The sequence below is a fragment of the Phoxinus phoxinus genome, assembly GCF_949152265.1.
Source record: "Phoxinus phoxinus genome assembly, chromosome: 19".
In the NCBI taxonomy this organism is placed as follows: domain Eukaryota; kingdom Metazoa; phylum Chordata; class Actinopteri; order Cypriniformes; family Leuciscidae; genus Phoxinus; species Phoxinus phoxinus.
The window spans coordinates 22210791-22233471 of NC_136894.1; the positions used below are offsets into that span (position 1 = coordinate 22210791).

General features: G+C 37.9%; 1 protein-coding gene across 2 annotated transcripts in view; it reads left to right on the forward strand.

Moving 5' to 3' along the window:
- Nucleotides 1–22681, forward strand: part of tshz1 (teashirt zinc finger homeobox 1) — a 283121-nt gene that overhangs the window by 138471 nt on the left and 121969 nt on the right. For both annotated transcript variants that reach the window (XM_079590047.1, XM_079590049.1), the window contains exon 5: nucleotides 7777–7904. The gene's annotated coding sequence lies outside the window, so the exon portion shown is untranslated. The remainder of the gene's footprint in view (nucleotides 1–7776; nucleotides 7905–22681) is intronic.

Genomic DNA, 22681 nt, shown 5'->3' on the forward strand with positions numbered 1-22681 from the left:
TTCCACTAATGCCAACATCATTTTCGAGTCTATTTAAAATAATGTTGTGGTCAATAGCACTAAGATCGAGTAACACTAATAGAGAGATACAACCATGATCGGAGGATAAGAGCAAATAATTTGTGACTCTAATGAGAGCTGTCTCAGTACTATGGTACGGTCTAAATCCTCGCTGAAAATCTTCGCAGATACCATTTGTTTCTAAAAAGGAACATAGTTGTGAGGACACTGCCTTTTCTAGTATCTTTGACAGAAAAGGTAGATTTGAGATCGGCCTGTAATTGACTAATTCTGTAGGATCAAGTTTTTTTTAACAAGTGGTTTAATCATAGCCAGCTTAAAAGTTTTTGGTACGTATCCTAATGACAAAGATTAATTAATGATATTAAAAAGAGGATCTATGACCTCTGGAAGCATCTCTTTCAATAGCTTAGTCAGTATAGGGTTAGGGTCTAACATACATGTTGTTACTATTACTGTTACTATTTATCTTTTGTAAACAGAAAAAAGTTCCTAACAAAAAGCATTTTGCGAGACTTTCTGATTAACCTTATCGCATTGTGCCTGGTTAGGAATGGTATAAGAACACCGAACCGTAGTATTGAATATTTGAACTGTACAGTTCGTGTATGGTATTTTCTTGGAAGCATATTGTGGCAATACAAGAGGTGTGTTCACACTGACATCGATTTGCAGCTGCAAAGCCACTTTGGTTTTCAATTGAGTTTGAGTTTATCTTTGTTAATTGATATGTGCAACAGAGACTAGAAAAATTTTGCCCATCAATGGAGAGACTTCTGCTCTCATGATGATGTAGTTCTGGTATCTACCAGTAGGGGCTTAACCTAACCACAAACCTAGAGTCTTTTTTTTTTTCTTTTTTTTACAACCAGATTTTTCACAGTTTTCTGAGCCCTTATAGCTGACAATAAGAGGCTATGACTCTGACCTCTGCCCTTTAAATGCACTGAACCGCACACAATATGGGCCTTTATGTCAAAGGCATAGATCAACATCCACCAGCTCTCTGACACAAACTTCTATTGCTGTTTTCAAAGTTTTTGCTCACGCAGACAAAAGCTCATCCGAGGGATCGAAGCGATATCGTAAAGAAAAAGATTAACAGAGCAGATATTGAATTAAGCCGCATATGATTGGTGGCTGTCACAGAATCCGTGAGTCTCCTGTGGAGAAATAAATGATTTCTGATGGCCACTCTTTGCTCTCTTCCTTTGAAAGCCGCAGATCAAATGGACTGCCTCCCGTCAGTGCCTCGGCACGGAGCTCTCGGGCGAGGCGAGGCAGAGGGCTGACTGACAGGAAGACGCCCGCTCCGTTTTAATATTTCTCATCTCTTCGTGAATTAAACCTCCACCTGGGATGAAAGACTCGACTCCCAGACACTGGGAAATGGACTCGGAACACCGGAATGATAGGTGGGGAAATTATGATTGGGGGTGAGAGGAATATCATATTAATTCAGGATCTTCAATATTACTGATGGCTCAGCTTTTTTTCAAGATAAAATAGTGATGACAATTGTCTTTTCATGAGTTCTTCCATCAGAGCGAGACTGGGAGCCATTATGTCTTCTGGGTCATTCTGCGAAACAGGCGCTTTTCCAGTTTGATAAGGTGTTTTTAAAAGCCATTTTTGGTACAATCTCAAACATTCTATCAGACAAATAATAGTGCAGGGCAACGATTAATCACATCCAAAATAAAAGTTTGTGTTTACATAATATGTGTGTGTACTGTGTATAATTATTTTGTACATATAAATACACACATATGCATGTATATATTTAAAAATGCAAAAAAGGCCTGCATTCTAAAAATATTTTATTGTAAACCGGAGATAAAGTTAACAAATGTTTTGGCTTTTTGTCTTCGTCTGTGTGCTTATATATTTAAGAAATATTTGCATACTATTCATATATTTATGCATAATTTATATTATATTATATATACATATAAATATTTTATATATAAATAACACATTTCTTAAATGTCTACATGCATGTGTGTGTATTTATATATACAAAATAATTATACACAGTACACACACATATGTAAACACACAAACTTTTATTTTTGTATGCGATTAATCACAATTAATCATAGCCCAGCACTAAGTGTTAATAAATTGCATCTCAAATGTCAATATATGCTGGCTGGGATATAACTATGAGGTTAGTATAATTTAAGTTATAACATAAATGTTTATAAACATATTATATCCAAACATATATTAACATATGATAAAGCAAGGAGTAATTTTCAAGAAAAAATACTTTAAATTGGATTATTGCTAAAAAAAATACTTACACGTTTTTTTTTTACACATGTTTATGAGGGAAACAAATTGCACCCGTTTCGTGGAATAACGGTTTTACTCTTTAGTCCAACAGAAGACGATTCTGTCCTCTCGCATGGTGGATTTTATGACCTCTCCAGCTCTAAACTGAGAAATCTTGTTGCGCCCACGGCAAACACTGTCACTGTGGCCTCTCAATATTATTTTCATATTACCTTAGTTTGCAGTAGAGCAAAATTTAATATGTATAACTAAAATAAGACATTGATCAAACTGTTTTTGCACCCGCCCGAGTACACCAGCATTCATAACCAAGGGGGTAATTTTTTTTAATTCATTATACATTAATTATCAATGCGCAATAACGATGATGAGCCCTGGTAAATGCTTTCTTAAGCACGGCCATGTTCACCCATGCTCTAAACATTAGCAGGGCCCGTATAGCATGCTATACGCTAATTAAAAGCAGAAATGGGAGTTGTTTCAGCTGAAGCGAATGTGACATGGGTGACTGTTGTCATTGGGGATGTGTTAATAAATGAGCCAGGGCTTCAGCCACTCATGTTGTTTTACAAGACAGCACACATAAAACGCGAGCACTGTAAACAGAGGCGCTAATCATCAAAAGAGCTTGTAAACACAAAACGGTTGAGAGCGGTCTGGCGACGGACCACATGCAGGGCAATAATCTTGAATGTTGCCATCATACATAGAAGACATTGGTTATTTTTTATAGAGTAACACATAAAATGAACTATTATTAGATGTTATAAAAGTTTATCTTTGTTAGATACAAGATATCGTTTGGAAATGAAAGTGCCATTCATATTACATCCGTTTGCTCTCATGACTTACAGGAAGTGCAGAAATGTTTTTTTGTTTTGATTTGATCATCACTTTTATTTATCGATTTTCCAGGTAACAGGCAAAGAACCGTAACACAGTCACTAAATATACACTACTTCTCAAAAGTTTGCGGTTAGTATGTTTAAAAAAAAAGTTATTACTTTTATTCAGCAAGGACATATTACATTTACATAAATATACATACATTGTGTGTGTGTGTGTGTGTGTGTGTGTATTGGCAAAATAATAGATTTATATGGATTTTCACTAATCATTTTTTATTTCCCTTTACATTTTTAAGCATACTTAAGTTAGGGTATGTGTATCATTCTTATCAGTGACGTACAGAGAGCTTTTTTTCATCCCACCTGAGATTTTTGTCACAACATTTTGTAAAAGATGTGACTTAAATGCATTAGTGCTGCAATAAAAATGAGCAAATGCATGTTTTCATTAGTCTTTGTTATATACTAGCTATGTTGGGTGCTTGTCCACAGCAATAAACAGCATTTTAAACAAATAATGCCTACAAGCCAAGCTTAGTGCTTCCACTCTGGAGTCTCAGTGAGCTGCAACTTTACGTGTATTCCATAACATGTACTGTACCAATGTAATGTAATAATTTTCTTTTTATAACCAATAACACAATATCGTAACACTTTACTTTTAAAAGGAATATTGTCCAATTCTGTTTTTAAGATGTTTTTGCTGTGATTGTGTTTGGCCCTGTAGGGGCAGATATAGCAGAGCTGGTGATTTGACACTGACAAACACACAACCCACAGGCCTGAAAATGACAGCCACTAAGAGCCTCTCCCTTCTCCTAACCAGCGCGATATTGATCTGATCCACAGGATTTCACTAACCGGCTCTGACACTCCAACTGAAGCCGATCAGATCAGGAGACGAGACTCTAACCAGGGCCTACAGGTCTACAGTTTTTCAATATAATACAGTCCTCGAAGTCATTTTTACTTTAACATGATAAAGTAAAAATAATAATTTAGCAATCAGTCACACAATATCGTTAGTTGTAGTGATTTTACCACGGTTAAGGCCCCACAACTTCTTAACCATGATAAAATCACTGTAGTGAATAACCTTAAGGGATACTTAAACTTTAAATTAAAATGTTATCATTATTTGCTCACCCTCATCTCGTTCCAAACCTCATCTTTTTTCTTCTTCTGTGGAACATGAAAGAAGTCATTCTGGAGAATGTTTAAACTGTTTTTGTCCATGCAATGAAAGCCAATGGTATCCAAATTAAAACAACGTTGGACCCACTGACTTATATTTAAACATTTCAGTGATCTATTCCTTTGAGTTACTTATTGCTTTTATAAAAAGGTCAGCTTCAGTTATGTGAGAATAGACAGCCATGTTAAATAATTACATATATTATTAATTATAGTCAGAACTACACTGTAAAAAAAGATTTGAAAATTGTACCATTTTTTTAAAGATATAATTTAAGATATTGTTTTACATTTGACAAGAAAATAGTGTTGCACCGTATTTGTCAACTTTATTTTACAGTGTCATTACACCTTACATGCAGCTTCTATAGTAATTACTATTAATTATGCATAATTAAATGCAACTAACCCTAAACCAAATCTGATCCTAACCCTATAGCAAGTACATGTAGTTAATTAATATTACTCAGTACTTATATGTATAATTACACTGTAACAAGGACACCTTAAAGTAAAGTATAACCCTTTATTTTTAAGTGACATTGTTACAGTGTAATTACACAAATAAATACTTAATAATAACTATTAATTGTACTTACTATGGGTTAGAGTTAGTTACTTGTTATTATGCATTATTTGCTGTTATTGGTATAGTACTTTAGAACATGTAACATGTGTAACTGTCACCCTAAAAGAAGTGTTACCAAAAATAAAAAAATTTGGAGTGAAAAAATGCTTTTCTAAATAAATACTACACCCATTTTTTCAGTCTAGATAGGTAGGCTTTCTGAAGCAAATAAAAGTGATGCTTGCTAGTGCAAAACTTGCCACCAGGATGTAGAACCACTAACAAACATTTCTTCCATTTAATAATATAGTTCATTAGCCTAACTGTATGCCGCTTATGGTTGCCAAGCAACATTGCATAATGTAAAATGCAACTAATGTGCAGTCACAGGTGTAAAATCACAACAACTCATCCAGTCGGATTTTAGAGCTCCTGTTAGCATGTGATGTAATACCCATCGGATCCTTCAAGATTGATGCTATAGTTTCACAGCATTGCAACAGCAGCAGAGTCCAGGCCTCTGTGTTGTAAAGACTGTGCTGTTGCACTGCAGTCACTTACGGGGTGTTTGTGTGCCGCGCATCGCTGCTGAGACTCTATGAAGGCCGTCGCTTTGCTGACGGTTGTGTGCGGGAACCGTCAGCCCGCTCATTAATCTATATCACCCTCCATCACGGCAGCAGACGCGGAGAACAGCTCTGTCTCACTCACAAACTCAGTCATACTGACGACAACTCGCCTCCTCAATTCTCTGAACTCTGGCCCATCTCTCTCTTTTTCTGTATCTACTTCACTCCTCGTTGTTTCCTTTTACTCTTCATCCTTGTCATTATTTATTTTCCCTACTCACATTTTTTGCTCCTTTTTACAGTGTGCATGTATGTATTTATTTATTTGTGTGTATTATGGGTGTGTGTCAGAAGGGCTGATTCTGACGATGGCAACTGTGTGTTTGGGAATTCTGACACTTCCACTCTCTTTATCCACACAAACAGTCTTCTCCGAAATGCAACTCTTTTTCTTTTATTCATTAACCAAATCCTTAGGGCTTCCACAGTCACAGAAAGCCTGGAAATATCAGCGAGTTTTACAATTTTACAATTTCCAAGGCTGGAAATGTCATAGAAATTAATCAAATATTTTTTGTAGTTATACTCAGTTTTACACAATACATTTTTTAAACTTGTTTTCAATGAAAAATATATTTGAATTTTTTTTTATTAAAAGATAAAAATCTAAAAATAAATAAATAATGGGTCATTCCATGTCAACTTAACCAGAGGTCCCCAACTAAAACAATTTTTCTGGTAAAGAAAGCCCAATATTAAATGCCACGAATGTATATTTTTCTATTAGTAATCCACTATTTTATAAAGGGGTCAAAATGACAATTTCCATGATGGTAAAAATGACTTTAGAAAGATGGCAGCATCTTTTCTTTTGTAACCTTCATTTTTAAGGCCCTATATGGTTCAATCCCATAAATATGGGGACCCCAATGCAACTCCATGTCCAAATTTTCAATGGTTGAAAACCAAATGTGGGTAAGTTTTCAAACATCTGATACTTTTTGTGTTTAAAGAAGAATGCCTGATGCACAAATAATGCTGGAACTAGAAATGTATCTTGTATCTCTCTATATAAACGAAGGTATTTGATGACTAGCAAGTTCAAAAGATGAGTGTTTAGTTAAATATAAATCTTTTGCAACATTCTAAATGTCTCTACTGTCACTTTTAATCAATTTATTGCATCCTTGCTGAATAAATGTATTAATTTCTTTCAAAACTAAATAAAATAATTTGGCCCCAAACTTTTGAAAAGTAGACCATGTTCTCTGAAAGAGTGTTGCAAGTGTTGCTTCTCAAACAAATTATCTTCAAGGATGTTATTATTATTTATTTTTACTGGAATATAAGACAAATATATTCTGTTTTTGGTGTGTAAAAAATCTCATCAAAAAGTAATGGCTAGTTGTGGGTGATATTATTATTTTTAAATCATTTTTCTATCAATTACAGTGACCCTCCATTTTTTGGGAGACAATTATAATGTACAAATTTTGGCCACCAATTAAAGATAAAATTGGTCACTTCAGTTGCCGAACATTATGACAGCTAATTAATGTTCATGAATCCAGCTGAGAGAGTTTATAATCTGTTTCCTTCCCATTTTTTAAAGATCATACAGATGTTGTATACTGGGTTCAAAGATCACCCACACGAGCGTCACAATGTGTCTGAGCATGCGCTTTAACTGCTAGGCCACGGTTCCTGCCAGAATTCTTTGGGGTTCTAAAGCACTGCAATCCAGGACTTGCTGCTGCATTGTCATTATGAGCAAGCATTTATTAGAAAGGTTCGGCTCCTTAAATGCTTGTCTTAATTGCACAGCTTTGGGGCACAATAGACACATTCTTAATTACGGAGGAGGTTGGTAACCATGGCACGGAGGAAAGTCGCCACACGGCCCAGCTCAAGCATCGCCTTCTTATGTCATTTAACCTAATCATGTTTGATTGATTACTGCAGTCTCCAAACACAGAGCCCAAATGAGGGTCATTTTACACAGGCGGACCGCAGGGCACAGGGGTTTGTGTACACATACAGGAATTAAATGAGAGGTTGGATAATTCCAGCATTTTGTTCACATTACTATTTACATTCAGTACGTTATGCATCATCCTAATTGCACAGAAACAGAAAAGAACATACTGTAAAAATGCATTGGGAGATTTTTTTTTGTTATTGCTTGTAGCATGTTCTTCTCAAAAATGTAAATAAGCCACTAAGTTGGCAGTATATTAAAGCCTCTTGATACTGACACTTTTTTTTTTTTTTTTTTCAGGTTTCCTAATGATTTCCCTGGATATTAAGCTGTTGAATTAGCCCATATCTTGCTGGATAAGAAGCACCACCCCCTTGTTGCCACCATGGTCTGGGATCTGTTCAATATTTCAGCAGGAAAACATTTTGGTAAGTCGCAACGTAATTGAACTTTCAGTGGTAGGAGTTGAATAAACATGCTAGCAATGACTGCACTACATAAATGGCTGTTTTATAAAAAGGATGAATCTTCTGTTAGATACGAAGCTTGATCAGGTTCTTGTTACAGCAAGAACACTTACTCAACTTTTTACCTTTTTTTCACTTGGCTGTAGACTGCTTTGTGGTTAGATGCATCAGTTGGCAGTTTCCGAACTGCGTTGCTTCGGAAAAAAATCTGCCTTATGTCAAGAGTTGATCTTTTGTGTAGCTGCGTGATGTTTAGAAACATTTTAAGCACTAAATGTATGCATTTCACAAAATGTCAAAGTGCAGGAAGCAACAATGGTCACCATTAACCTTTCGCAGGTAATACTTCTGTATATCGCTTCCTGATCCTGCTGTGCTTCTCAATCTGTTTCTTTCTGTCCTTTATTCCCTCTCGCGCGCACACTCACAAAAACAAAACCTCTCCCTTGTGTCTGTGAGCTGTGTATGTAGGGAAGGCATAATGAGGGAACTCAAAGCAGGTTATGATTGATGCTGTCCAGACCTGTGCAGGCCCGGTCTGCCCGTGCCAAGACTAGCACATTTAAAGACGGCTGTTTTCAAAACTTTTTCCTCACCAGCTTTATATTCGCCATGAAGTCTTTCAGATGTTATTGTTCACTTGTATGCTTACACATAACCCAGTTGTTCTAAAGAATTGAAAAAATGCAGAATTCTTCATTTGCTGTTGATGAATTTGGAAGCAAAAAGATTAAGAGTAAAACACACAAGGGACGTATTTAAAGCAATAGAAAATCCTGGAACTTTGAAAGCGAATAGGGACTAGAAGTTCTCAGGCTGCAAAAATGACAAGTAGTTTAAATGGATTGTGTTCTTATTTTATTCTTATTTTTATTTGTTTTATATTTTCTATATATATTTTTAGATATTTTTATTTTATATATATACAGTATATATATAGCAGCGTAAACATCCGGCCTAACATCATCTTTTGTGGTCTATGGAAAAAGTAAGTTGTGAATTTGCAATGACAGAGTGAGTAAATGATGACATAATTTTCATTTATGTGTGAACTATCCCTTTAAGATCTTTTTCTCACATTTGGCAACATTTATGTAATTTCTGTGAGTAATATCATAAGTGTTTAGTGAAACCAGGGGAGACGGCCGAGCACATCTACAGAGCGGCTTCACTTTTAATTTGAGGCTGTTTGGTGTCAAAGTTCTCAGCACAGGATCAGGCAGGAGAAACTGGCATATTGTTCAGGCTGTCTTTACTCTCTTCTGTGTAATCATGGAAAAGCTGAGGCACTTCCTGGGATGATGGGCTCTGTCCTTTCTCTCAATCCTTTGCTCAGAACTGAACATATCTGCATGTGAAAGCAATGGAACTGAAGACATCATCTTGTCTTATTTATTCGTTACTTTGTGTAACACTGTGGTCATATCAGTTGTTCTTTTATCCATTCCACTCACATTTATACTGTAGGTTACAATATCAGTGGCGATTGCTCTAAAGCTACAGGGGAAGTATTATTATTATATGTTTTTTTATGTATTTACAACACATAATCACAGTCAGATACACTTGACTGATTTCTCAAGTACTCATGGTCTTAGGGTATGTTTACATGATAACGATGTACTGAAAACAAACAACTTTGTCAAGATGATCCCCATTCACACGGATCTGTGAAAATTATTAAAAAGGCTTGATTATGCATGCCAGGCCAGTAGTTGTTGATGTCACTTTGTCAAGAAACACTCCGCGGACACGTAATACGCATGTGTGAACATGTAACACTCATGCACATGACGTCACCATTTTCACAATCCACGTTTATGTTGTTTACATGGAGACGGTAAAGGCGTCGTTTTCAAAAACTTGCTCTTTGAAACCAGTTTTCAAAAGATTCCCAAAAACTCAATTGTCGTGTAAATTAACGACCAAAACGCATACTAAGTTTTTAGTTAAAAACGGTGTCGGGTAAACATACCCTTAAAGCTTAAAACCCATACAGTTATTAATTGTATCCCTTCAAACTTATATTTGAACATTAAAATTATATATTTAATCTTTTTTTTTCTGTGAAAATAGTTTCTTCATGCCTTAAAATAGCTTGAATGAAACTCTACTGCCTTGCTTGAATTAGTAAACACGGAACCATGAATATGCAAATGAATCCCATCTCCACTCAATCGCACCAGCTTGGACTACCTGATCCACTCAGTCAACTGTCTTAAACGCTACACTATGGAAAGTGGGAAAATTGGTTTAAATCAGCCATACATGCTTGAACCAGAAAACTATTCAGGAGAGGAAGAGCAAATTATATAGGGTTGTCTACAAGTCGATGTATCAGAATGGCAATGCGTTTTATGTATCACTCTATACAACGTCTGGCCTGCATTATGGGCCAATTTTATTCCCCATCTCCTCCGCATAAAAATTTGACTAGAGCACAATAAGAAATATTAAATAGGAACCATCATGTCAAAATCACAGTCATTGTGGTCTGACTCTATCTCTCTCTCTCACTTTTTAATGACACGTTTACTCTCATCCATTGAGATCCGGGCGAAGCACTTCCACCTTTGAGAGGCTGGGGGCCGCATCCAAAGCTCCTCGCTGTCCTCAGAGGGGAAGGACATAGTCCATGTTGTGAAAATTGACCCATCTCCCACTCTTTCCTGTGGAGGTCGGCATTAGCGTGTGTGGCAAGGACTGAGGTTTAGCTGTTTGCTCTGCCCCCTGGTGCCCCTGAGGGCCGTTTAAAGGCGTTTAAATGTCTCTCGCCCTGGCTGGCATGTTTGTTTTTGTTCTGTAGCCGGCTCATGCTACGTTTAATGACGCAGGCCTGGGTTTTGACTGATTTATCAGGGGCCATTAAGTCAGCGAAAAGGGAGCTGGAAAACACTTTTACGTCTGTTTCTGAAAACACAGAGTCTGCCAAAGCTTCACACCGCCATGCTGCTGCCGTGTTGCTCTTCGGGGAGCACAGAGATTGCAGGGTACATAAAGTTTTAAAGTTCCTGCTGGTGGTGGATTGTTGGTGTTTTATTCACGGTTTGTAGAATTATCCGTATGGCTAGGGGAAGAGAAAAAGGCTTGAAAAACCAAAATTTGGCCATTTGGATTGGGATATTATTATGTTAGCGGTTAGCTTAAATACACAAAGGAAGATTGATTAAGAATCAGCACGCACAAAAGTAATCAACCACACAAATTAACATGAAATAACACTCCAAATAACACAATAGAGCCTCAAAAAATATGTACAATGTCTATAACAGTGGCCGTCAGAAAGCTTGTGAAAATGAGCAGCTGTTTCCAATAAGGACGTGTTACAAATGACAGTTGTGTGTGTGTGAATGTACCTTTATCAGGAAGTGTTGTTGCCTATTAAATGAACCATCTGTAGGACAAGATTTTGGGGGCCTTGGGGACACGATTCTTTCCTGATAAAATGCTGGGAAATCAAAACCGTGTGTGGAAACGGCCCTGTAATCAACATCTGTACAAGCAGAACAAGTCAGAATTGGCCGTACGTGTCCCCGTCCTTGCCCTGTCAATCACTCAGGTGAGAGGATACCGCGGCTGACGGATGCCGAGCAGATGAGCGCATTAATACGTCTACGCCCACGGTTCTCTTTAACTTCCCCTTGAAGATCGCTGGTGCCCACGCAAGGCTCTTCTCCAAACCTGCAGTATCTGCTGAATTTCCAGATATAACGGTGTCGCAGTCATTAAACGAAGCGGTTCGCATTAAAGTCATTAATCGCAGACTGAAGTCGTTGTTCTTTGAGGTTTATTGCAGGATGAAGAATATCGCTGTGTCTGTCACTTTGAAAACTTCTCACCCGAGGTGTCACCTTATTTGTCAAAACAGTTCACGAAAGTGTTTCATCTTAGCTTAATTCATTCAACGCGAAGGCGCTACATATCCGCCACAGAGACACATAGCGGAACATGCCATTGCTCGACATTACACAACGTTGTTTTCCAGCATTGTTTTTTTTCTTGTCCTGTGTATTTTTGTTGTCTCGGTAGGAAGGGGTGGGGGTTGAGACATCATTAAGACTGGTGGGATGGCTGGTGTCTTTCCAGATCATTCTGTCAATGAGAGTGCCACTGACGGTAGACCATTGTTCGGCATGGCAGGCAGGCAGGGCCTCGTCTCCTCTCATCTGCGCGTGAGGCGGGCAGGCGGCCCGTCCCAGGCTCCGGTACCGGGGCGTTGATGATGTAAAGTGACACTCCGTCAGCTCTCATAAGACAACGGCCAGGCGTCGGCCCGCGCTTCCAGGGGCCATGCATAATTCAACAACAATGCAATATCCCCCCTCACCGAGACACAACATCTCTACGTCCTCTCACAGTCCAAACCCTCTTCAGACCCTGTCTGACACCAGCCATGAGCCTCAGAGCAGCTACGCAGGTTCAGACACACACATGCATACGCACATGCACAAATGATCAGGTTGCACTGGTGGTTAGTGAACTATATTGATCACATATACTGGGGATATTGGAAGGGCATTTTGCCCCTGTCAGTCAGCTTTATATTAATTTGTATGCATTAAAACTTATGGCCTGCTTGAGTTTTTTGTGTGTATTTTTAGTTTGCTGTGTTTTAATGCTTCAACCATATTTGACATTGAATGTCAAATAGTGTCTAAAATTGCTAAGCAAACACACACACACACACACACACACACACACACACACACACACACACACACACACACACACACACACACACACACACACACACACACACACACACACACACACACACACACACACACACATGTATGCACATCTACTGGTATGTATATATATCCCAGATATTGATATTGTTTTTACTGAACAGTTCAAGAAAGTGTTCAATAGTTTAATAAGTTAATTTTAAGTAACATTTTAGACTCAATATTGACAGTTCTTTTGCACCACCAATTATATTAATGAGGGTTTTTGAGTGAAACTGAATGAACAAATCTGAACAACACTTTTCACTACCTACTGTCATAAAGACAGAAACATATAGATATACTGTAAATGTATGTGTGTGACATTTTCTCCTCCCTTTTAGAAGCTGATAAGCCTATTTATTTTGCTATCCTAACTATAACTATATGGTTAGTTGCATTTTATTATTGACTTTTAGCATTGTTTTTCCATGATGCAAGACCCATAAACAGTCACTCAAGGAGGTGACATTCCTTGTATGAGTGACATACAGTACGACTTGTGGTTAAATGTGTGTATGACATAGAGAAAGAGTTTACTGGAGGTAAATGTTAAAAAAAAAAAGATTCTACCAGGAGTTTCTCTCACACACGATTTTAAAACACACAGCTCTCTGACATTTGATCAAAGAGGAGAATAGCAGCGGTGTGGGAAGTGTGTGTGTGTGTCTCTGTGTGTGTGAGTGTGTGTGAGTGTGTGCGTGTGGATTACAACATTAGATGAAACTACGGTGGAAGGGGCCTTTTTCACGCATGTGTGAGTTTGAATGTAGCTCATTCATCGCGGGGCTCAGAGATCCTGCGTAATAATGGGTGATTCTGTAACCGAGTCAGACCGGAATAAAAAGACGGAACGGACAGAAAGAAAAAGAGCAAAGGCAGTGTCTGCCAGTTCTTTCATTATATTATTTTCTCCCCGTACCTACATGAAGACGTTCGCTCACCATGCCGTTAACTCCAAACTACAGGGTGTGTGATGATAGACAGAACCATCATTTTGGCAGTTTAGACTAAACAGTTGTGATGAATGTATCGGTGGAAGCTAAATGTGGATCTTGTTTCCCGCCTTTTCTACAGCTGGTTTATCTGTGAATTCTGTGGTTCAAGAAAATGTCTGGGTGTTGGAGTCTTGAAGCAATCCTGTTTACTGTCTTTGTCCCCAAAAATATCATTTTTGTCTACTTCTATTGATCATACAATGAAGTGCCTTTTAAATCAAATAAAATATGTCCAAATTCCCCCAAAATTAAACAATTATTTTTAAAAATTTGAACAAAGTTTACTGACTTGCTTTCTTATCCCTTTTAAATTTTTGTCTCTTCTCTGTCAATTTTAAGTGGATTTTTTAAAAATATAAAATAAAAATTCCACATTTATTGATGGTGAGAAGACATATTATTATTAATATTAATAATGATTATAATATTAGAAAAATATTATTACTTTTTCCATTTGTGGAACCTTTGGCTATTTCTATTGATTGTAAAACTGATATGAAAAAAAAGACGAAAAAAAAGATGATTGGCTCACGTGCCGCTTGAAATGAGGCACTACAGCGAACTGTCACCACACAATAAAGAGACACAACACTGTTTTTATTGTTTGAATTTTTTATAAAATGACACAACTTAGTATAATCTGAGACTTCTTTCATATCAATGAAAGATTTTCCAACTTTTTATTAAGAGAGAGGGACACCAATTTTTTATCTATTTATTTCGTTATTTTGGGGACTTTTGGCTACTTCTGTTGATAGGACTTGAGTGACTAAGTGATTTCAAAATAAAATAAAATACAGATTGAACTTGACTGATCTGCCCTTGCCCAAAAATGAGATATAGCTGGAATGTCTGTCATCATTTAACATGTGGATAGTCTATGTGTGTGTGCATAATGATATAGGTGTAGAGTTTTTTTTACCCCCTTTGTCGGGTGGGCTTGTAGGCGGACAGTTCACTGTCTCTGAAAGAAGATAGATGAGCCATCACATCAGTCATCACCCAGTTTAACATGCCGCCCCCAGTCCTGCGGGGGCCTGTCAGTGAGGCCTCCCCAATCGCTCCCTTCAATTCTGTCTTTCACATTCCTCCATTACTCTCCTCTTCTCCCACCTCCATTCTATTCTATTCCCTTCCCCATATCCCCTCTTTTTTGCCTTCCTGCTGTGTGACTGCATAATAAACTCAGGTAGCGGCCCTTCCTGCAGACAAATGAAGCCAAAGGTTCCTCCCTGTCAGAGAGGGGAGTATGATTTCAAACGCACAGACAGGCGTCACTTCCAGTCTTTATCCGTAATTCGTTCTGCTGCGGCGCACAGAGCGAGAGGCCTGATGAGGAGGAGGCACTGTGCTGTTCTGCTCGGCGTCCCACTAAATTCGGCACTGTGGAGGTGAATATGGAATAGGGGCCTCCGCCGGGAGCCCTTGATGGTACAGAAGAGATTAAAATCACAGGGAGATTTTTTTGGGAGCCTAAAGCAGTTTTTAGGCCCTGATAAGGATTTGGTTTAATAAAGTGTCCCCTGAAAAGTATTTCGACTCTTAAGGCACACTTCAAATGTATGTATTAGGGAACAAAATGTCAAGCCAAGTGGAATTTAATTTGAAGAAAGATTGCACAAGCACACTAGGCAAAAAGTGTATTAGGTATTTAATGGTTAAACAATAAATATACTGTTCAAGATGACTTTCTGGTTGTGAAACTTTAGTCGATCATGTCCACGATAAATATGACCTGTTGTTACTCTGCTTGGACAACTGTGTGGACTTGAAGATAACTGACTTCATCCACTAAAAATGACATGGTACCAGTTGATTAAACATAAAAATGACAAAGAAGGATATAGCATAATTTGTTTATGTATTCCATGTACAGCATTTAGATTTTTTGTGTCATTTAATGACTCAAATTCATACATTTTTATTTTCCCTTAATTCTTTTTGATGGGTTTTGTTGTGTTTAGGTTTAGTTTTTGAGTTTTTATAGTTTAAATTGAGGTCCAAATTCTTTTTTTAATTTATTGACCAAAAAGAGATTGACGGGGCATATTGTTGCTCATCTGCATGAAAATTGATATTGTTTCCTCAGTTGATATTGTTGTTCTGTTACATGAGGTAAAGATGTATTTGTCAAGGAGCTGAACATAAAACAAGTCAAAAAGCAATTTACACATTTCCAGGTGTGAAATGAATTGAAGCACAGTAGATGGTATAGGCTAGTCTTTTATTTGCATCAGAACAAAAACAGTTCTTAATTGTTTTCAAATTTATTGTTGAAAAATAGATAATATAATTTAAAGCTTTCTTTCTTTCTTTCTTTCTTTCTTTCTTTCTTTCTTTCTTTCTTTCTTTCTTTCTTTCTTTCTTTCTTTCTTTCTTTGCCCCGTTCTCTCTTTCCGCCCGTCTCCCTCCGGCTCTGGATGTGCAGGGGAATACAGATGTGTCTCGAAGTCCTGATTGCGATCACGTTGTAGCTGGTGCAACGCTATCTGCCCAAAAACCTGTGAATTGATAATCCTCCTTTTTATTACAAAGCCCAGGCCAGCTACATGTAATCATTTATACTTGCTGCTATCTCTCTAGAACAATACATCAGCTTGCTTCATGAAAGATGGTGCACGCACAAGCTCTTTTTCAAACCCTGCCTCCCCCCCTCCATTTTTTTTTTCGGTGAAAAAAGAAATAACCACCATGGATAACCAGGGGACGATAGACAGCTACATTTTAACACAACGTATGAATTTGCGTTCTGTCGTGTAATTAAGGGGAGAGAGGGATTTCCTACACAAAAACGACTAGCTTAACAAGCATGTTTAGTCAGCTATCGTTTACCATGCCAACACAGCAGTGTGCAAACAAGCCGACGACTCTGCTGTCCCCCCACTGATCCCAGCATGCTCTGGGAAAAGGAGGGAGGGAAACGAACGGAGAGAGAGGCAGAAAGTAATGTGAAACGGCGTGATAATGGATCAAGGAACAGAAAAGAGGATTTTAAAAAGAAGGAAGCGGGGGTTTGCTTAGTGACTCTGTCTGATAAAGCTCCTGTACCTATTGCGTACCGCATTGGTAGCCGTTCAAACGAGCGGCGGCGAGTTAAATCACATGAAACAGGTGATTACACTTGGGCTTGAGAAGCGTTTCAGACTCTGACTTGGAGACAGTATTGGCTCTGACACCTTCAAGAACACGGAATTGTCAATGTTATTGAATTCCAATGGACTTTCAGAAGGTTCTTTGCCGCCCAATGTCACAGGGCCGTCATGAGAGACGGGATTGATTTTGTCATGCATACAGCCCCGCTATAAAGTACTGATACTCTTTGAAGGTAAATGCTTCGAGCAAGGACTCTGCTTATTTAGGGCCTCTTTTAGTTGAAATGTTTGAAAAAAAAGTGTTGCTAGCTTATTTATTGCCCTTTAGTGTGCAGTGTTGCACATTGTGTAAGCTGTAAAATGCCCTATGATTTTCATGTGACTGGGTTGTACACGCTGCGTTTATAGGCATTCTGGTTGACTACCTATAAAAACAAGCCATTATTTTAAATATATATATATATACATAAATATACAATATGTATAGGCCTAAATGTGGATGATTTTTCCACAGTGTTTTAAACAAAAACGTTTTAACTACAACAATAATTTAAACTAACTAAAAAGTACAAATACCAATTTTTGGATGAATTTTTTGAATTGTGCTCCAGATTGAATTACCATGATGCTGTGCTAGTAAATGGATGCAATGCTAGTAAATGTTTGTAAAAAAAAGTGTTGATAACTGTAAGTTATAAAATGTAGTGCCCTATGATTTCCATGATTCGAAGTTGCAGAATCAGTCACACAAATGGAATTTACTATATAACGCGGAATGTCACAGAATTTGGATGATTAGATCAAAAGTAGGGCTGTACACTTACGGTAATCAAATTGCAATATGGACTTGTGTCTGTGAATATTAAAGCATTTTCTGCATGACTTTCTGAAAGTCTGCATTTTCTGCATGACTTTGCGTGAATAAGCGGCACAGTTTGTCTACTACTGTACATGTTCTCAAGCATGCGTGGCGCTCGTGGTGTTTTCAAAGTCTGTCGACTTACTATAGTAGGACACTTAACATACTTCATCTCCAGGGCTGCTCTGGGAGTCACTTCACCGCCATTTCACTTTGATAACTTTACACAGAAACTCAAAGGTCTACACTGCAACCCACCAAAATAAAAGTTGATCTTGAAGAAATTGTGACAGGAATATAATGCTATTGTACAGTACAATTTACTGTACTTCTCAAAGTAAAAATAACAGATCATTTAAACATAATTTTTTAAGGAATATCACAGTTTTTCATCCACTCTTTTCCCCTAAATAATGTTTTATTAAATCATAAAACACAGGATCCTGAACAATTAAAACAAGATAGGACATAAAACTTTTCATAGGCCACTGTTCCTGTTGAAATGATCACATTATTAAAGTTTTATGAAATCAATTAATTAGACATTGTTTTTATTTATTAACATTTGATTAAACCATTCAAGAAAATTCAAGATCCAGAAAAATAAAAACAGAATTTAGAAAAAAATCTAACTTAATTTCCTAGGGCCGTAGAAATGGGCAACGTTAGCCAAAGAACGTTTTGATTCCCACATGTGTGTGCGGCAGTTTGTGCATTTCTGCTTTTGTCTGAACTTGTTTATGTGCGTACGCGTGTGTGGCATCCGTGGAGGCCGTCCTCCCCTCTCGGAGTGACCCTGTGTTCGGGGGGCTTATCTCTGTGCTGTTTCACATTATTGATAGCCTGTGTGGGTATTGACAGGGGCATGTGGGGCGGAGGAGCGAATCCAGACTTTGATATGACATATTGTGCATCTCAGCAGCTCTCATAAATAATTCTGACACGTTTTTGTATGCATGGGAAGGTCTGTGATTCGGCCTCCCCATAAAAATAAACTTCTATTATGGAATGTATTTGTCAAGTGGGTGTTTGATGGATGGGGCGGCGTTTAGTGCATGGCAGGTGGAAGGCTCACAGACGCACTACCTTCTGGGGAGGATTTGCCTGGGCCGAGCTGCTATAATTATTCAGTATGAGACGACATCACACACACACACACGCACACACACACTCTGCACCTGTATTCTCATCTTCTCATTCCACAACTGCATTATCTGCAACTGCTGCATGACGACATAGAGGGACTTAAAGAATGAAGGGATTCAGAGAGAGAGAGAGAGAGAGAGAGAGAGAGAGAGAGAGAGAGAGAGAGAGACACAGAGAACATAAATCAAAGGAGAAACTTTCTCTGAATAATGCAGGAGGCTTGTACTGTATCTGGGTTGCATTATGGATTATTATCGGTAAAAGAGAAAAAAGACGGAGTGACAGAAAGACAGAGAATCTATCACCCCTGAAGTGGTGCTCTGTGATGATATTGAGAATTCAGTACGTAGGAAGGACAAGGATCTTGTTTTGTGGGGTGACTTTCAAGCTCTCGTATTCCCTGCTGGCTTAGTGGTTCAACTGTTTGCTGGTAATGCCGCACCGCAATCATTCTTATTTATTGTAAACGTGTCTTACACTTCTGTAAAATACACCTATTGCTAGTAAAGGGTTTATATTTGCACCAAAAAATACAATTTGCAACAAAAAGTGCTGATACCTAAATGTAAATAACCTTTTTATGACTGGTGAACCATTTACTAGCATATCATCATGGTCAATTGGTCATCCAATCTGGGGCACTTTACTCAAAATATGAACCCAAAAAAGGGTATTTGTACTTTTTAGTTAGTTTAAATGATTGTTGTAGTTAAAACATTTTTTTGTATAGAACGCCATGGGAAAAAAATCATTCACATGTACACATATCGGATATATATATATATATATATATATATATATGTATGTATAGCCTATATTTAAAATATTGGCTTGTTTTTGCGTAGCTTAGTTTACTGAATGCACTGGAAGGGAGTTGTCATTGAATATTGTAGTATATCTACATTGGAGATTGAATGCTTTCATTTCAAATGAACAGGAAAATCATATTTTCTATGCTAAATAATTCTTATTTATTATACTTATTATAACTGTATATAAATGCATGCAAAAAACTAAACACACATCTAATAAATCCTTTGACAATAACGGAGAAAATAAGAATGCCATGAGTCAACAATAAAACAATAAAACGGGCCTGCCACGACAGAACTGTCACGCTCAGAGCCACTTAACTCAGACATACAGAATGCCCATTTACATAATAGATTATGTCTTTGTTGAGATGCGTTGCAGCTGCATTCATAATGTATTGCACTCACGGGCATCTAGTGTGTCTGCCTGGTTTGTTGAGGGCACTGAGTGAGTCTTGTGATGCTCAAGTGCAAGCCTCATGGGGGTTTTCTCTGAAATCACAGCAAAAGAGCACTAGACAAATCTAAATTGGCAGTTTGCCTTTATATTGTCTGATGGCTCTGTGTAAGTGTAGCTTGCAAAAATGGCATCTGATGTCAAGTTCTGTCTAAGACGTCGCAGTCCAAACAAGCACGGGGGGCATAAGCGGGGGGTAAATTGTGCCATAACAGCATCTTTAATTGATCTTTAATTAAAAACAAAAAAAATAAAATGTGTTAGTCCACTCCATCCATGTGTGCTCCAGTCCAGTTTTTGTTTGATGCATTTGGCATTTGGCTTGCTAAAAAAAAAAAAAAAAAAAATATATATATATATATATATATATATATATAGGCTATATATATATATTCATATATATAATAAAATTGTAGAGAGGTTAGTTAGTTCAGGAAAGAAGGCGGGAACCACAAACATTATTTTTTGGTCAAACCAAAAATTATTCAGAAGCCTGATATCATTTTTATATATTTTTTTACTAGTGGGTACAGGACAAGTTTATTTATGTAAGTGAGGATGGCAAAATGAAGTAAACTGTGACATATTAAACTCAACAATTATTCATACAGTGGACTACCAGTAAAAAATTTAACATTTTGGGACCAAAAATGATTCAGACACTTTCACCTGACCATGTTTTGCTTAAGTGTTTTTTCTTTAATTGCTAATGTGACCTTTTTACACCACAGACTGAACAAAATTAAGCATTCCTTGGAAATTGGTTGAACTAAATTGGTATTATCTAATTGTTTACTTACATTTAACAGCTGACATATATTCAACCTAATTAATTTGTGAGACAGTCTAACAGAAGGATGGACAAAACCAGAGAATTATCAACTGATTTGATAACTCTGAGTTCTTGTCATATTTCATTACCATTTTCTAAACTATAGCGAATAAACTGTGATAATGTGAGAAATGTTGAAGGTGTATATATATGTATGTGTGTGTGTGTGTGTGTGTGTGTGAGCAAGCCAAATGGGTGCCAATTATGAAATAAACTAACACAAAACGAAAGTAAAGCGCCCCCCACGGACGACTGCCGCACACACATAAACAAAACACCACGTAAATGTCCCAAACCTGGTCCTCTCTTGTCCTTCACTGTCGTCGCTTCTCCTTTTATCGATCCGGAGCTCCTCCGTGAGACACTCGAGACCAATGTGGTGGCAGGTGGTGCTAGGCTAGGCCTCGCACCATTCTCACGGCTCTCGGCCCCGTCCTGTTTGCCACAAAAATATATAATAAATGTAATGCAAAATACACCCATTTCAGTCAACCTTAAGATAGGAAACATCCCCTTCCTTGCACTAGGAAATGAAGACCGTAGCTGCATAACAACATAGGAGTCACAAAGATCAAAGGCTATTTGAGGAGGCCCTTAAACTAATCCTTCTATCACAAAACCCTGTGCATTATTCTTCAAGGTCATCCTGTCAGGCATCGGACATCATTTTGACTAACTGCCAGGGAGGTTCAACCTTATTTTGGCCAAATTCGAAGACAGCATAATAGCAGAAGACACCAAAGAAATGTTGATTACATTATTAAAAAGAATTCAGTGTCATTAATATTGATTATCAGTAATGCCATTTTCATTTGTGCTAAGCAGTTTTATGCTTATTGGAATATTGTGCATTAGCTTAGCAATATGCAAACATCAGTCTTCAGTGTCTTTAGTCGCTGTCTATGAGAGCTTTCCAAAACAGTAACTTACAAGGTTTCATGTCAGTTTTAATGGTATCTTAGAAGGCAGCGAGACAGTTTGCTAGGTTTGGAGCAAAAGCTTTTGTATGTTTGCATGCAAATCCGTGTGTTTGTGGGGTAAAGTGTTTTACAGGAGTGGGCGTCAGGGTCAGTTTGTTGTACACATTCAGGTGGGTGTGACACCTGTTCGCCTGCTCTCTCGTTCTGTTTCCAGAACATCTGTTTAGACCCAGGCTACATTACCTCTGAGAGCACACCAGATTTCTTTCAAAGCTCACGCCGAGCCATTGACTGGATGCTGCCGCCCACAGAACCAGTTCCTCTGGCATGAGTCCATCTGCCGCATTCTGTACACCCTCTAGAACTGTACAAAGTATCAATAAGTCTCAAAGGTGTCAGAAACTACAGCATCTTGCAACTTGTTTCAAGAATTTGTGTGCGAGTGCGTTTTGTGTGTGTGCGATTGAACTTGATTGTTTTATTGAGTCCAAAAGATTTTGGGGCCGTACACAGGGATGCGTTCATGTTTTCTGTCTGTAATTTTTAAATAGCCGGTCTATATAATCACTTGGCTGATGCATTGTGTCTCGTTTTTTTTTTTTTTTTTTCTCAGTACAGTATTATACTACAGTATACCCTTGAGGCGCCTTCATCTCCTGAAATGCTCTCACATCAAGTCAATGCTCAGTGTCAGTCTACCTCAGCTAGCAGCTCTCTGATTGCTATCGTTCCTGAAGGCTGTTTAACTATGCACAGCTCCCCTTCTCCATTCGCACAGGCAGAAATGCTTAATCCCCTGTAAGGGTGTCTGTTGCAGCACAGGGTCGGGGTGAACCGCAGGATTTGGTCAATAGGCTTACAATACTATCAGGGACTATTGATTTTGCTGGACCTC